This window comes from Taudactylus pleione, unplaced genomic scaffold (genome assembly GCF_031769625.1).
Source record: "Taudactylus pleione unplaced genomic scaffold, aTauple2 ptg000699l, whole genome shotgun sequence".
Taxonomy (NCBI): Eukaryota; Metazoa; Chordata; class Amphibia; order Anura; family Myobatrachidae; genus Taudactylus; species Taudactylus pleione.
The window spans coordinates 906,357-920,995 of NW_028285101.1; the positions used below are offsets into that span (position 1 = coordinate 906,357).

The window sequence follows — 14,639 nt, forward strand, 5'->3', positions numbered from 1 at the left end:
TATCATGCAGGCGCCATTTTAGGACAGTGCACTTCTGCTCTGTGACTAGTGAGGCTTCAGGCTTGGTGTATACCTGCTACTGTACATTGCTATTGTGCTATACTTTGGTTTGCCTTGCTCTACAAAGTGTTTTTTTGCTGCATTCTATCTATTCTATCCTGTATTCTGTACTGATGGATCCCTATCGGTATAGAGTGATGGTTGCTTATGCTTGGGTGAAGGTGATGGAGAGGGCCCAGCATAGGAGGAGAGCATGCTGGACTAAGGAGTGGCTGCTGCAGAGGGAGAGTTGCTCTCACATGTCCCTGCTGATGGAAATTGGGGAGAACAATCCGGATGACTATCGCAACTACCTGCGCATGGATGATGCCACATTCCAGGAGTTGCTGTGTCTGGTGACCCCATTTATCCAGAAGCAGGACATAAGGCTGCGGAGGGCTATCCCTGCTGAGGAGAGGCTGGTGGCTACCCTGAGGTACTGTACATGGCTACAGGATGGTCACTGGAACATCTGAAGTTTGGGACCCTCATATCATACATGCCTACCCTCCCGGTTTTCGCGGGAGGCTCCCGATTTTTCGGGTAACCCCCAGCACCCTCGGAAGGGTAGGCATTTCTCCCGCTTTCTGCCCACTTCCTAGTGAAGTGGGCAGAGTGCGGAGAATTTCAGCGGCAATCGCGGGTCTCTGTGTAGGGGGCGGGGCTTAATTATGCGATTCTGCGGGAATCGCGTCATTTAGCCCCGCCCCTTATTCAAATCTACGCCAATTGCGGCAATTTGCCATGAAGGGGGCGGGGCCTAATGATGCAAGATGTCAGGCCCCGCCCCCATCATGACCCGATCTTTCTCCTCTCTCCAAGTCTCCGGCAAAAGAGAACTACAATGTAGGCAAGTATGCCTCATATCCCCTCAGGCTTTGGGCGTCATCATTCCGGAGACCTGCAAGGCTATAGTGAAAGTGCTGCAGTACCAGTTTTGCAAGGTAAGGAAAAACAACACTACACATTTGTGTCTTGTGAAAGAAAAAAAACTTTATTTTTTTTTGCAAATGTAGAAAAGTGCTGTATACTGTGTAAAACTGGGTCAAGATTTCAGCCATTATGGCTGCAAGCGATAACACCGTATTTATGACAGCAGTAAAAACATTGCCATTCCAAACATGGAATACATAACATAGCAATTGTGCTTTTGAAGAAAGTCACTATATGAATTTATAATGTAAAAACTGCAATATCCCAAAATTTTAACAGTCCCAATACCTAGCCTGTTCTATCATATACGGTGGGTCAGATGCCGGATTGAATAGGCCAATACCCACAGTCTGTCCTTGGGCCATGTGGGTATTGACCATTTCCAATCAGTATCATCACCACCGTACACCATAGGGCAGGTATTGGGAATGTTACAATTTGGGGATAATGCAGGCAACAACAACAACAAAAATCAAAGATTACATTTGGTAAAACCCTGTATTTTCATCATCCGCCTATAAAAGGTCACTATATATAGCCTGTCTTGTGGTGGGAGAGTTAGCGGATGGTGGAGTCGGCTGCGCCTGGGATGGAGGCATCTCAGAGGCAATTGGGGTAGGTGGGAAGGGTACAGGGTCACTAATATAGGTCCCTGGGTAACGGTTGTTACCCAAATCCCTGATGAGCAACTCATACACGAGCCGCTGGAATTGATTTTGCGTTTCATCACTCATCTTCTGCATGGTGCTATTAATATGAGTGGTAAAATTATCAAGATGATCTGGGGGCCTTCTTAACAGCTCTTCTGCTTGTTGCAGAAATGTGGCCGCAGGATCTTTGTTTTGTGTTTTTTTCGCAGGACGTTTTCTTTTTTGCTGGGTAGGTGCTGGGGGTGTTGTGGTTGGTGGTGTACATTGGGATAAACACACATCCTCCTCACTGTGCGCAATGCAACTTAAATCGAGCGTAGACCCCCAAATGTAATACTTGTTTTGGAGTCTGTATTGAAAGAAAAAAGAAAAAAAAATGTTAATGTTTTAACATTTGTTTTTTTTTTTCATTTTTCCCTAGTTTCCTAATACAGTTGAGGAGTTGAAAACCATAGCTGAAGACTTCGAACGGCGTTGGAATTTCCCTAACTGCGGGGGAGCAATTGATGGCAAACACATCCGCATCAGCCCACCTGTCAACTAGAGATGAGCGGTTCGGATTCTGTGGGATCCGAACCGCTCCGAACATAGGGGATCCGAGTCCACCCTAACCCTGTTGGGGTGTTCCCCGCCTGACTCGGATCCCTGTTCGGGGCCGAACGGCGGCCGCCTGATGTCGGATTCTCGCTAGAGAATCCGACATCAGAGCTCCTCGAGTGTAGGGCAGAATGCTGTGATAGCGCTCTGCCCTACACAGAACAAACACACAGCCACCAGCGGCAGCTGTGTGTTTGTTACAGCAGCCAATGAGAGTCAGACAGACTCTCATTGGCTGCTGCACGGACGGAGCCGGCTGGAGCTCACTCATGAGCTCCATCTTCCGGCTCCCTCCTCGTCGCGTGGCAGCAGAGCGGATGGCGGCTGGAGCGGGGATACAGGTCATTTTTTTTTTATGTGTGTATGGGGGCCTGCTAATGGAGGGGCCTACTACTGGGGGGGCATACTACAGGGGGCCTGCTACTGGGGGGGCATACTACAGGGAGCCTGCTACTGGGGGGGCCTGCTAATGGGGGGCATACTACTGGGGGTCCTGCTAATGGGGGGCATACTACTGGAGGGGCATACTACTGGGGGCCAGCTTATGTGGGCATACTACTGGGGGGGCATACTACTGGGGGCCAGCTAAAAGGGGGCATACTACTGGGGGCCAGCTAATGGGAGCATACTACTGGGGGCCTGCTAATGGGGGGCATACTACTGGGGGCCTGCTAATGGGGGGCATACAAGTGGGGGGGCATACTACTGGGGGCCTGCTAATGGGGGGCATACTACTGGGGGGGCATACTACTCGGGGCCTGCTAATGGGGGGCATACTACTACTGGGGGCACTGCATAGGGGGCCCTACTACTAAGGGGACTGCATAGGGGGCACCACTACTGGGGGCATTGTGTAAGGGACACCACTGCTGGGGGCATTGTGTAAGGGACACTATTACTGTGGGCATTGTATAAGTGGCACTACTACTGTTGGCATTGTATAAGGGGCATTACTACTGTGGGCATTGTGTAAAAGGGGCACTACTGTGGGCATTGTGTAAAAGGGTCACTACTGTAGGCATTGTGTGTCGTAACATAAAGAGACACTACTTTATGGTGTAATGTGAATCAGGGGCACTATGTGCAGTGTAATGTGAATAAGATTGTGCACTGTGACTCCTAGGGGCGTAGCCCACTTTGTAAACAAGTACTGTGATTCTGCTGGCCGTACCCCACTGGGTGGGTGCACTACTTTTCATTTCTGCCACTGCTGTGTGGCAATGTGTCATAGATATGCTTTAAATTGTGGTGTCTGTGCCGCTGCGCCGCTGCTTTGTCGCTTAGTAACCAGTCAGCTCACTGCAACCTTTGGCCAATAATGTTGAAAACAATATTATAAGCTGTGAGGTGTTCTAAATTGACTGGAAATTAATGTTATTGAGGTTAATAATACTCTAGGAAGAAAAAAAAGACCAATTATTGTGATTTTAGGTTTTTTGTAAATTTTTATAAAAAAATCCACATCCAAATCCAAAGCCACTCACCGCAGTTTGGCAAATCCAAATGCGGACGACGAATTAGAACCAAATCCAAATCCGGCAAAAATGTTCCAGTGCACATCTCTACTGCCAACAGCGGATCACAGTATTTCAACTACAAGGGGTACTTCAGTATCGTTCTTATGGTGGTGGTGAATGCCAACTATCAGTTTGTTTTTGTAGATGTTGGCAAGAATGGCCATGCTTTGGATGGTGGGTCGTTCAAGCAGATGACATTCTGCCAGAGGCTCACCTCCAAAACTCTCAACTTGCCATCAGTGGAGGAGACAAAGCACGGCCTAAACTTTGTTTTTGTGACTGAAGAAGCCTTCGCATTACATGAAAATGTGATGAAGCCATATGCGCAAAGGGGCTTGACATTTGAAAAGCGAATATACAACTATCAGCTTTCTCGGGCACGCAGAATTGTGGAAAATATCTTTGGGATACTCAGTAACCGGTTCCGCATTTTACACACCAGCATAAACCTGCATTTGGAGAAGATAGACTGGGTTGTAATGGCGTGCTCTGTTCTCCATAACTTTTTAGCCACAAAACCACCCTACAAATGGCATCAGGCACGGCTATGCGATAAGACCCAGACCTTCCGGAGGTGATTGGCCAGATTTCATCGTTGGCAGCACCAACAATACAATCAACAGGCACTGCACGGGCAAAACAGGTGAGAGAGGAGTATATGGCCTATTTTAATGGCCTGGGAGCAGTGCCATGGCAGGAGGAATGTCTCAGATAAATTTTAAAAACTATACTTACCAAACCAGCCTGGGATGAAGCACTCGGACCATCTTCCACCTCCTCTTCTCTCTCTCCCTCAGCCATCAGTACAATGGACTGTCACTGTGGTTCCTGCTCCTTTAGAAATTATATCAGAGGCTAATACCATAGGGTGGGGCGATAGACATCATCAGCTGATGCTCCAGATCGCTTGGAATCTTCAACCTTTTTCAGCTCTTTTATAAACACAGTGCGAAGGTTTTGCATTTTGAGGCGCACTGACTTCAGTGTTGCATCATGGTAGAATTGCCAGCTGTATTTAACCAATTCCTCCAACGCGATAAGCTTCTTCGCCCTATTGGAGTACACGACTATTAATCCTCCATAGGCACTCCTTTGCCTTCCAACTTTCCAGGAAGCCTGTGATGTACTCACATTCCTGATTCATAGTCATTTCTGTTTGGGAAAATAAAATAAGTAAAAATATAGACGTATACACTGTTGTCCTAATTTGTAATAGTTTTTAAAAACATTTATATATATATATATATTAGGGATGTGCAGGCTCGGATAGGTTCGAGTTTGCACGTGGAGTTCGGATTTTTCCCTCCAAAAAAACGGAACTCAGAACGAGGCAAAACGTCATCTTACATGGACGAACATCATCATTCCTGGTCTTTTGTCCAGGAATGATGATGTTCGTCCATGTAAGATGACGTTTTGCCTCGTTCTGAGTTCCGTTTTTTTGGAGGGAAAAATCCGAACTCCACGTGCAAACTCGAACCTATCCGAGCCTGCACATCCCTAATATATATATATATATATATACAGTCAGGTGCATAAATATTGGGACAAGGGGCCAAAAGTAATGGGACTATCAACTCAAAAGCTATTTCATGGACAGGTGTGGGCTATTCCCTCGTTAGTTCATTATCAATTAAGCAGGTAAAAGGTCTGGAGTTGATTCTAGGTGTGACATTTGCATTTGGAATAAGTTGATGTCGACTCTCAATATGAGATCCAAAGAGCTGTCACTATCAGTGAAGCAAGCCATCATTAGGCTGAAAAATCCAAACAAACCCATCAGAGAGATAGCAAAAACATTAGGTGTGGCCAAATCAACTGTTTGGAACATTCTTAAAAAGAAAGAACGCACCGGAGAGCTCAGCAACACCAAAAGACCCGGAAGACCACGGAAAACAACTGTGGTGGATGACAGAAGAATTGTTTCCCTGGTGAAGAAAAACCCCTTCAACAGTTGGCCAAATCAAGAACACTCTTAGAACATATTAGGTGTATATGTGTCAAAGTCAACAATCAAGAGAAGACTTCACAAGAGTGAATATAGAGGGTTCACCACAAGATGTAAACCATTGGTGAGCCTCAACATCTAAAAAAGCCTTTACAGTTCTGGAACAACATCCTATGGACAGATGAGACAAAGATCAACTTTACCAGAGTGATGGGACGAGAATAGTATGGAGAAGGAAAGGAGCTGCTCATGATCCAAAACATACCACCTCATCAGTGAAGCATGGTGGTGGTAGTGTCATGGCGTGGGCATGTATGGCTGCCAATGGAACTGGTTCCCTTGTATTTATTGATGTGACTGCTGACAAAAGCAGCAGAATTAATTCTGAAGTGTTTTGGGCAATATTATATGCTCATATTCAGTCAAATGCTTCAGAACTCATTGAACGGCGCTTCACAGTGCAGATGGACAATGACCCGAAGCATACTGCAAAGGCAACCAAAGAGATTTTTAAGGCTAAAAAGTGGAATGTTATGCAATGGCCAAGTCAATCCCCTGACCTGAATCCGATTGAGCATGCATTTCACTTGATGAAGACAAAACTGAAGGGAAAATGCCCCAAGAACAAGCAGGAACTAGAGACATTTGCAGTAGAGGCCTGGCAGAGCATCACCAGGGATGAAACCCAGCGTCTGGTGATGTCTATGCGCTCCAGACTTCAGGCTGTAATTGCCTGCAAAGGATTTGCAACAAAGTATTAAAAAGCGAAAGTTAGATTTAGGATTGTTTAGTTTGTCCCATTACTTTTGGCCCCTTAAAAAGTGGGAGGCACATATAGAAACTGTTGTAATTCCTACACCGTTTACCTGATTTGGATGTAATTACCCTCAAATTAAATTTGAAAGTCTGCAGTTAAAGCATATCTTGTTTGTTTCATTTCAAAGCCATTGTGGTGGTGAATAGAGGCCAAAATATGAAAATTCTGTCAATGTCCCAATATTTATGCACCTGACTGTATATAAATATATATAAATATATATATATATATATATATATATATAATACATTTTAAAAGTTGTTTGGTTATGTTGTTATGGTGTTTTCCATTTTGGAAATCCTGTTTGCTTTTTCAAATACATTTTTTTTTAAAAACCCAGTAATTTAGTTGCGTCAGTGGTGCTGAGTGGCTGGGTGGGCGATGCATTAAACACATATAGGTGCAGAGTGGGTGGACGATGCATTAAACACATATAGGTGCAGAGTGGGTGGTCGATGCATTAAACACATATAGGTGCAGAGTGGGTGGGCGATGCATTAAACACATATAGATGCCGTCGAAGCTGGATAATTGGCTGAGACAGAATCAGTTTTAAAATTACATCGGAGCGACGCCATCTTGCGAATGGCGACAAGACTCCATCTTAGAAATAGGTCACACAGCGCCATTTTGTCAAAACCACATAGTACACAAAACACAACGCAAAATTGCTAATAAGTAGCACGGCCATCTTTTTAACAATCTTCCCCAAAACACATACCGACGGTGTCTGACATACATAAAAATGACTTTCCAACACATTAAAATCACCACAGACTTAAATATGAACAGCACTAAAAAGTAGCAAATTAGTGGTGTTTTCCCTGCATTCACATTAACACGCAATGTTAAACAGTGCACAACGCAAAATAGCTAATTATTAGCATGTTCAGCTTTTTAACGATCCCTATACAACCAATACTGAGTACAAACTAGGGGTGTGCACCGGCCACTTTTCGTGTTTTGTGTTTTGGTTTTGGATCTGGATCTTTCTTCGTGTTTTGGATCTGGATTGGTTTTGCCAAAACCACCCTTCCGTGTTTTGGGTTCTGGGTTTTGTGTTTTGGATCTGTATTTTTTTTTTAAAAAGAATGAAAACAGCTAAAATCACAGAATGTGTTGGTTTTTCTGCTCCTATGCTATTATTAACCTCAATAACCTTAATTTCCACTCATTTCCAGTCTATTCTGCACACCTCACACCTCACAATAGTGTTTTTATGTCCAAAAGGCTATGCTAAGCGACACGAGTGGGCGGCACAAACACGTGGCCCATCTAGGAGTGGAACTGCAGTGGCAGACAGGATGGCAGTTTGAAAAACTAGGCCCCAAACAGTACATAATGCAAAGAAAAAAAAGAGGTGCAAGATGGAATTGTCCTTGGGCCCTCCCACCCACCCTTATGTTGTATAAACAGGACATGCACACTTTAACAAACAAATCATTTCAGCGCCAGGGTCTGCCACACGACTGTGGCTGAAATGATTGGTTCGTTTGGGCCCCCACAAAACAAGCTGGCAATTAATCTGTCCGTGCACAAACTGGCTCTACGGAGGCAAGATGTCGTCCTTATCCTCCTCCTCCACTGATTCCTCACCCTCTTCAGTGTTGTGTACATCCTCATCCTCACAAACTATTAACTCGTCCCCGCTGGAATCCACCACCACAGGTCCCTCTGCACGTTCTGGAGGCTGGTCTCACTAAAAGAGTTGGTAATTCATTTTTATGAACATCATCTTCTTCACATTTTGTGGAAGCAGCCTCCTACGCCTTTCGCTGACAAGGTTCCCGGCTGCACTAAACACTCTTTCGGAGTACACACTGGAGGGGGGGCAACTCAGGTAAAATAGAGCCAGTTTGTACAGATGCCTCCAAATTGCCTCTTTTTCATGCCTACTTGGATGCTGTCACCGATGTAATCCTCCACCATTCTGTCAATGGTGACAGTATCATATGCAGTGACAGTAGACATGTCAGAAATTGTTGCCAGGTCCTTCAGTCCTGACCAGATGTCCAAACTTGGTCCTGCCTGCCCTGCATCACCACCAGCGGGTTGCTTAGGATACCTAAGTTTGTTCCTGGCAGCCCCAGTTGCGGGAGAAAATGAAGAAGGAGCTGTTGACGTGTCACGTTCCGCTTCAGCTGACAGTGTTTTCACCAGCAGGTCTTTGCACCTCTGCAGACTTGTGTCGGCCAGAAAGAGAGACACCACATAGGTTTTAAACCTAGGATCGAGCACGGTGGCCAAAACGTAGTGGTCTGATTTCAACAGATTGACCACCCTGGAATCCTGGCAAAGCAAATGAAGGGCTTCATCCACAAGTCCCACATGCCGAGCGGAATCGCTCCGTCTTAGCTCCTCCTTCACTTTCTTCAGCTGCTTCTGCAAAAGCCTGATGAGGGGAATGACCTGACTCAAGCTGGCAGTGGCTGAACTGACTTCACGTGTGGCAAGTTCGAAGGGTTGGAGAACCTTGCACAACACGGAAATCATTCTCCACTGCGCTTGAGTCAGGTGCATACCCCCTCCTTTGCCTATGTCATAGGTGGATGTATAGGCTTGAATGGCCTTTTGCTGCTCCTCCATCCTCTGAAGCATATAGAGGGTTGAGTTCCACCGCGTCACAACCTCTTGCTTCAGGTGATGGCGGGGCAGGTTCAAGAGTGTTTGCTGGTGCTCCAGTCTTCGGCACGCAGTCGCTGAATGGCGAAAGTGGCCAGAAATTTTTCGGGCCACCCAAAGCATCTCCTGCACGCCCCTGTCGCTTTTCTGAAAATTCTGCACCACCAAGTTTACTGTGTGAGCAAAACATGGGACATGCTGGAATTTACCCAGATTAATGCCCGCACAATATTGGTGGCGTTGTCAGATATCACAAATCCCCAGGAGAGTCTAAGTGGGGTAAGCCACTGGGCGATGATTTCCCTCAGTTTCTCTAAGAGGTTGTCGGCGGTGTGCCTCTTACTGAAACCGGTGATACACAGCATAGCCTGCCTTGGAACGAGCTGGCGTTTTTTAGATGCTGCTACTGCTGATGCTGCTGTTGTTGCTGCGTAAGGTGATACATCTACCCACTGTCACAGTCATATAGTCCTTAGTCTGCCCTGTTCCACTTGTCCACATGTCCGTGGTTAAGTGGACATTGGGTACAACCGCATTTTTCAGGACACTGAGGACACCTTTTCTGACGTTTCTGTACAGTCTCTGTATCGCCTGCCTAGTGAAGTGGAATCTAGATGGGATTTGGAACCGGGGACACACTACCTCCATCAATTGTCTAAATCCCACTGCACTAATGGCGGATACCAGACGCACGTCTAACACCAACATAGCAGTCAAGGCCTCAGTTATACGTTTTGCTTCAGGATGACTTCATCCTCCTCGCTAAGGACTGTTGGAGGGTCAATTGTTTAGTAAAAGTAGTGGTGTTCCTACTTCCTCTCTGGGATGATGAACGACTCCCAGCAGCAGCAACAGCAGCAGCAGCAGCAGTAGGCGTAGCAATGCAGGATCCTCCGGAGGAATCCCGGATAGGAGAGTCAGTCATGCCAGAGACATTGCCTGCAAGACTACTTCCGATCCTGTCTAAGGAGGAAATTGACGAGGAGGGAGTTGACGGTGTGGTTTGCAGGCGCTTGGATACAACAGGACAACGGGATTTAGGTGTCCCTGGACTGCTTACGGTCTTAGCCAAAGTTTCTGAACTTGACAGTAACTTTTTATGAACGCGCTGCAGGTGCCGTATAAGGGAGGATGTTCCTAGGTGGTTAACGTCCCTACCCCTACTTATTTCACCTTTACATATGGTACATATGGCAAGACAGTTGTTGTCCGGATTTGGATAGAAATATTGCCAGACCAAAGAGGTGGAATGTTTGGTCTTCTGCCCAGGCATGACTGTGATGGGCTTTTTCATCCCACGGACAACAACTGTCTCCCCTGGAGCCTGATTTAAACAAACCACATCACCATCAGAATCCTCCTCGCCAACTTCCTCCTCAGCGCCAGCTACACCAGTATCCTCATCCTGTTGTACTTCAACAGTGACATCTTCAATTTGCATATCAGCAAGTGGACTGTGGGTGCTCCTTTCAGCACTTGCAGGGGGCGTGCAAATGGTGGAAAGAGCCACCTCTTCCCGTCCAGTGCTGGGAAGGTCAGGCATCGCAACCGCCACCACACTTGGACTCTCCTTGGGGATTTGTGATATCTTCTTAGAACGCACAAATCTTCACTGTGCTTTTGCAAGCTTAACTCGTTTGATTTTTTTAGCGGGAGGAGGGCTTCCATCGTCATGTGAAGCTGAACCACTAGTCATGAACATAGGGAAAGACCTTAGCCGTTCCTCGCCACTCCGTGTCATAAATGGCATATTGGCAAGATTACGTTTCTCTTCAGTTGATTTAAATGTTTTTTTTAAGGTCATTTTCCTGAACTTTGTAACTTGGTATTGTATGTGCCCTCTACTATGACATTGGGCATCAGCCTTGGCAGACGACGTTGATGGCATGTTATCATCTATGTCATGACTAGTGCTAGCAGCTTCAGCACTAGGAGGAAGTGGTTCTTGATCTTTCCCTATTTTATTTTTAAAGGAGAAAGTTTGGTCCTCCATTTATGTTATATTGATTTGATATATACGTGCGGATAAGGCGCACCCAAACACAGAAAATATTTTTTTATTTTTGCTGGAGAGTAGTGCACTTTGTGGGTTACACCACCCTTTAAGAAATGAGCCAGCCGGCCCTTTACTAATGGGACACAGGCACACGCTTGGCGCTGCTCCTTTGTTGATGCACGTGCAGCCACAGTGCACACAATTCACAAACACAGAAAATATTTTTTTATTTTGTTTGCAGTGTACTTTGGGGGTTACAGCACCCTTTAACGGACAAGCCAGCTGGCCCTTTACTTATGACACAGGCGCACGCTTGGCACTACTTTGTTGATGCACGTGCGGCTACTGCGCGCACAATTCACAAACACAGAAAATATTTTTTTATTTTGTTTGGAGTGTACTTTGGGGGTTACAGCACCCTTTAACAGACAAGCCAGCTGGCCCTTTACATATGGGACACAGGCGCACGCTTGGCGCTGCTCCTTTGTGAATGCACGTGCAGCCACAGTGCACACAATTCACAAACACAGAAAATATTTTTTGATTTTGCTTGGAGTGTACTTTGGGGGTTACAGCACCCTTTAACGGACAAGCCAGCCGGCCCTTTACTAATGGGACACAGGCGCACGCTTGGCGCTGCTCCTTTGTTGATGCACGTGCAGCCACAGTGCACACAATTCACAAACACAGAGAAAATATATATTTTTTTGCACTTGGGGGGAGCACCCCTGATGGACAGAGCACCCCCTGGACAACACTACAGCACCCCTTTAGGACTGGGACACTGCACAGGACTTTGGAGTGGACACAGCCCCTATGGACAACTGACTGCACAACACAGTCCAGCCAGCCCCTATGGACTTTGACGGAGTGGACACAGCCCCTATGGACAACAGCAGCACAGCACAACACTACACTGCACTACACTACACTACACTACACAGCCCAGCCAGCCCTAACTCAAACCCTCCCTCTTCACTGTCCACAGCCGAGTGAGAAAATGGCGCCGACGCGGGTACCTTATATAGGATCCAAAACCCGCGAGACCTGGAAGGCGGGATGATGAAGTTTTGCCTCGATTTCAGATCCGAATCAAGCGGGAAAAGTCGAGCCTGACTCGGATCGGCCTCGGATCGGGGGGGCTCGGGGGGTTCGGATTTCAGAAATCTGAACCCGCTCACCCCTAGTACAAACACATTTACGATCCGCACCACATTGGGACCAAGATTGGCAAGTCTTGCCTGCAGCAGGCAAGATCTGAAGATGCAATGTACGACCGGCGGGGACGCGAATCAGCATCGTAATCGTGAGTGGACACTCGATTAGCACATATTTTACACGATCTGTCGTCCTGATGCGTCGGAATCGGGCTGATCGTGTAAAAATATTGCCTAGTGTGTGGGCACCTTTATGCTGCAGACAAAGCACACTCCACAGAGTCATGTGGCTTTTTGCAGATCACTCCAATATTTTTAATTTCTGATTAACTTTAACATGGTTTTTAACTTATAATGCTGTCACCATTTATTTTTTAATACAGCCTTTTATACCTTTGTATTCAACTTCTCATTAGTTTTTCTAGTTTTTTTTTCCCCTCCACCTGGACGTTACACTTCCGCTACTTGCACACCCCGCCAGATGTAAACTACGCAGTGCACCCCCAGATGGCTGCCTCAGGTGGTTCTTTCTTGGGAGGAATATATAACCAATGGAAGTTATTTCCCAAAATATCTGCACCAACCCTGCAATATGTTATTGTGCTCTCTAAGTTTCAGTTGATTTTAATTATCTTTGTGTGGTTTTCTATTTTTTGCAATACCAAATCCTTGTAAAATGTACCATGGGCCTGATTCAGACCCACTCGCGAGCGGCTGTCCGCTCGCAAGTGGGTCGATGTTCTGGACTGAGCATGCGCACGAAGGAGGGAGCTCCGTCGTGCGCATGCGCCAGACGCGACGAGCGAAGGAAAGTCCTTCGCTCGTTGTGTCTGATCAAAGGGGGCGTGCTGTCGATGGTGATTGACAGCACGCCCCCTTTGGTAGGCGTGCCGGGGGCGTGCCTCCCTGTCGGGGGCGTTCCCACGGGAACGCCTCCCGTCAGAAGCCGGCCCACTGACATCACTAGTGATGTCAGTGGGAGTGATTTTGGCTCTGATAGAGCCAAAATCACTCCGGAGCTTGCGGTTGAAAACCTCAACCGCAGGCTCCGGCTCGCAGTTTCGATGGTCGCGATGGTCACGACCATCGCGGCCATCAAACTGCACGCTCGTATAGCCTGTGGGTGGTGACCCACAGCTATACGAGCGTCCAGGAGGACGCTCCATTTTCATGGAGGCCGGCCCTCATTCAGAGCGTGCGCTCTGCTCAGAGCGTACGGCTCTGAATGAGGGCCCATGTTTTCTGATGTCTGTAAAGCAACTTTGAGTTCTACGGGGGAAAAGCGCTATATTAGTAAAATTATTATTATTAACACCATCTGATTGTACTTTTGCTTTGTATCTCAATTCTTCTACTTCTCTACCCTGACCCATCTTCTGCTCATAACTTCTACATTTGCTACAACATCTACCAGGATCACTAGTTGTCCTCCTCTCAACTACTCTCGACCTTGGCTGTTAATGCTCATACACACGGTACAATCTGCACAACCAACGATATCGCTGAACGATTTCCCTTTAACTTTTCTGTAGTGCAGGACAATTTTGGGTGTACACACTGAAAGATATCTATGATCGATATCTTTCAGTGAAGTCATCTTGCCACATCTCTTAACATGTAAATCATGATGAAATCGTCCAAGTTGGCCTGCATGCACAGACGACCATAGATATCATTATCGTCCATGCGGGAATGAGCATCGTTGGTTGTTCGTTGGTTGTTTGCTGCATAAAAATTAACAATATGAATGATTTATCATTATCGTTCATAAATATCGTACTGTGTGTATGCACCATAACTCTACTTTTCCATTTACTGATTGCACTCACTGCCAACTTCCAACTGTTGCATTACCAGCACCCATTATTCTGCTCTCTTCTGCCAAACTATGTTGTTAGTTGCTGCGTGTCTCACATTATGCAGTAGCTTAGCATTTCTGCACCCTATGCTGTGCTCCATCTCTCCACTGCTAACTTGGAGTGGTACCTTCAAACAAGTCATTGGTATGATCTAGAGATGAGCAGAGAAATGGACCCATCCGAACTTTGTGTTCCGAGGCGAGATTCGAGTCTGGCTCAAGTTTTCCCGCCTGACTCGGATCCGAAAACGAGGCAAAACGCATCATTCTCCCGCTGTTGGATTCTCGCAGGTTTTGAATTATATAAAGGTCCCAGCGATCTGCGCCATTTTCACTCCGGCTGAGGAAAGAGAAGCTAGCAGACATGTAGTCAGTCACTCAGTGTGTGTGTCCAATTGGGGTCTTGGGCTGAAGGCTGCTGCTGTGTTGTCCATAAAGGGGCTTAGGCTGCAGTATATAAAGTGGGGCTTCCTTCAGAAGGTGCTGTAGCTGCTGTGTCATTTGT

At 46.5% G+C, this 14,639-nt stretch overlaps 1 pseudogene; it reads left to right on the plus strand.

The window, feature by feature from the left end:
* The first annotated feature begins 3,840 nt into the window (after window positions 1-3,840).
* On the plus strand, window positions 3,841-4,451 carry LOC148477682 (uncharacterized; annotated as a pseudogene).
* Window positions 4,452-14,639: the final 10,188 nt, after the last annotated feature.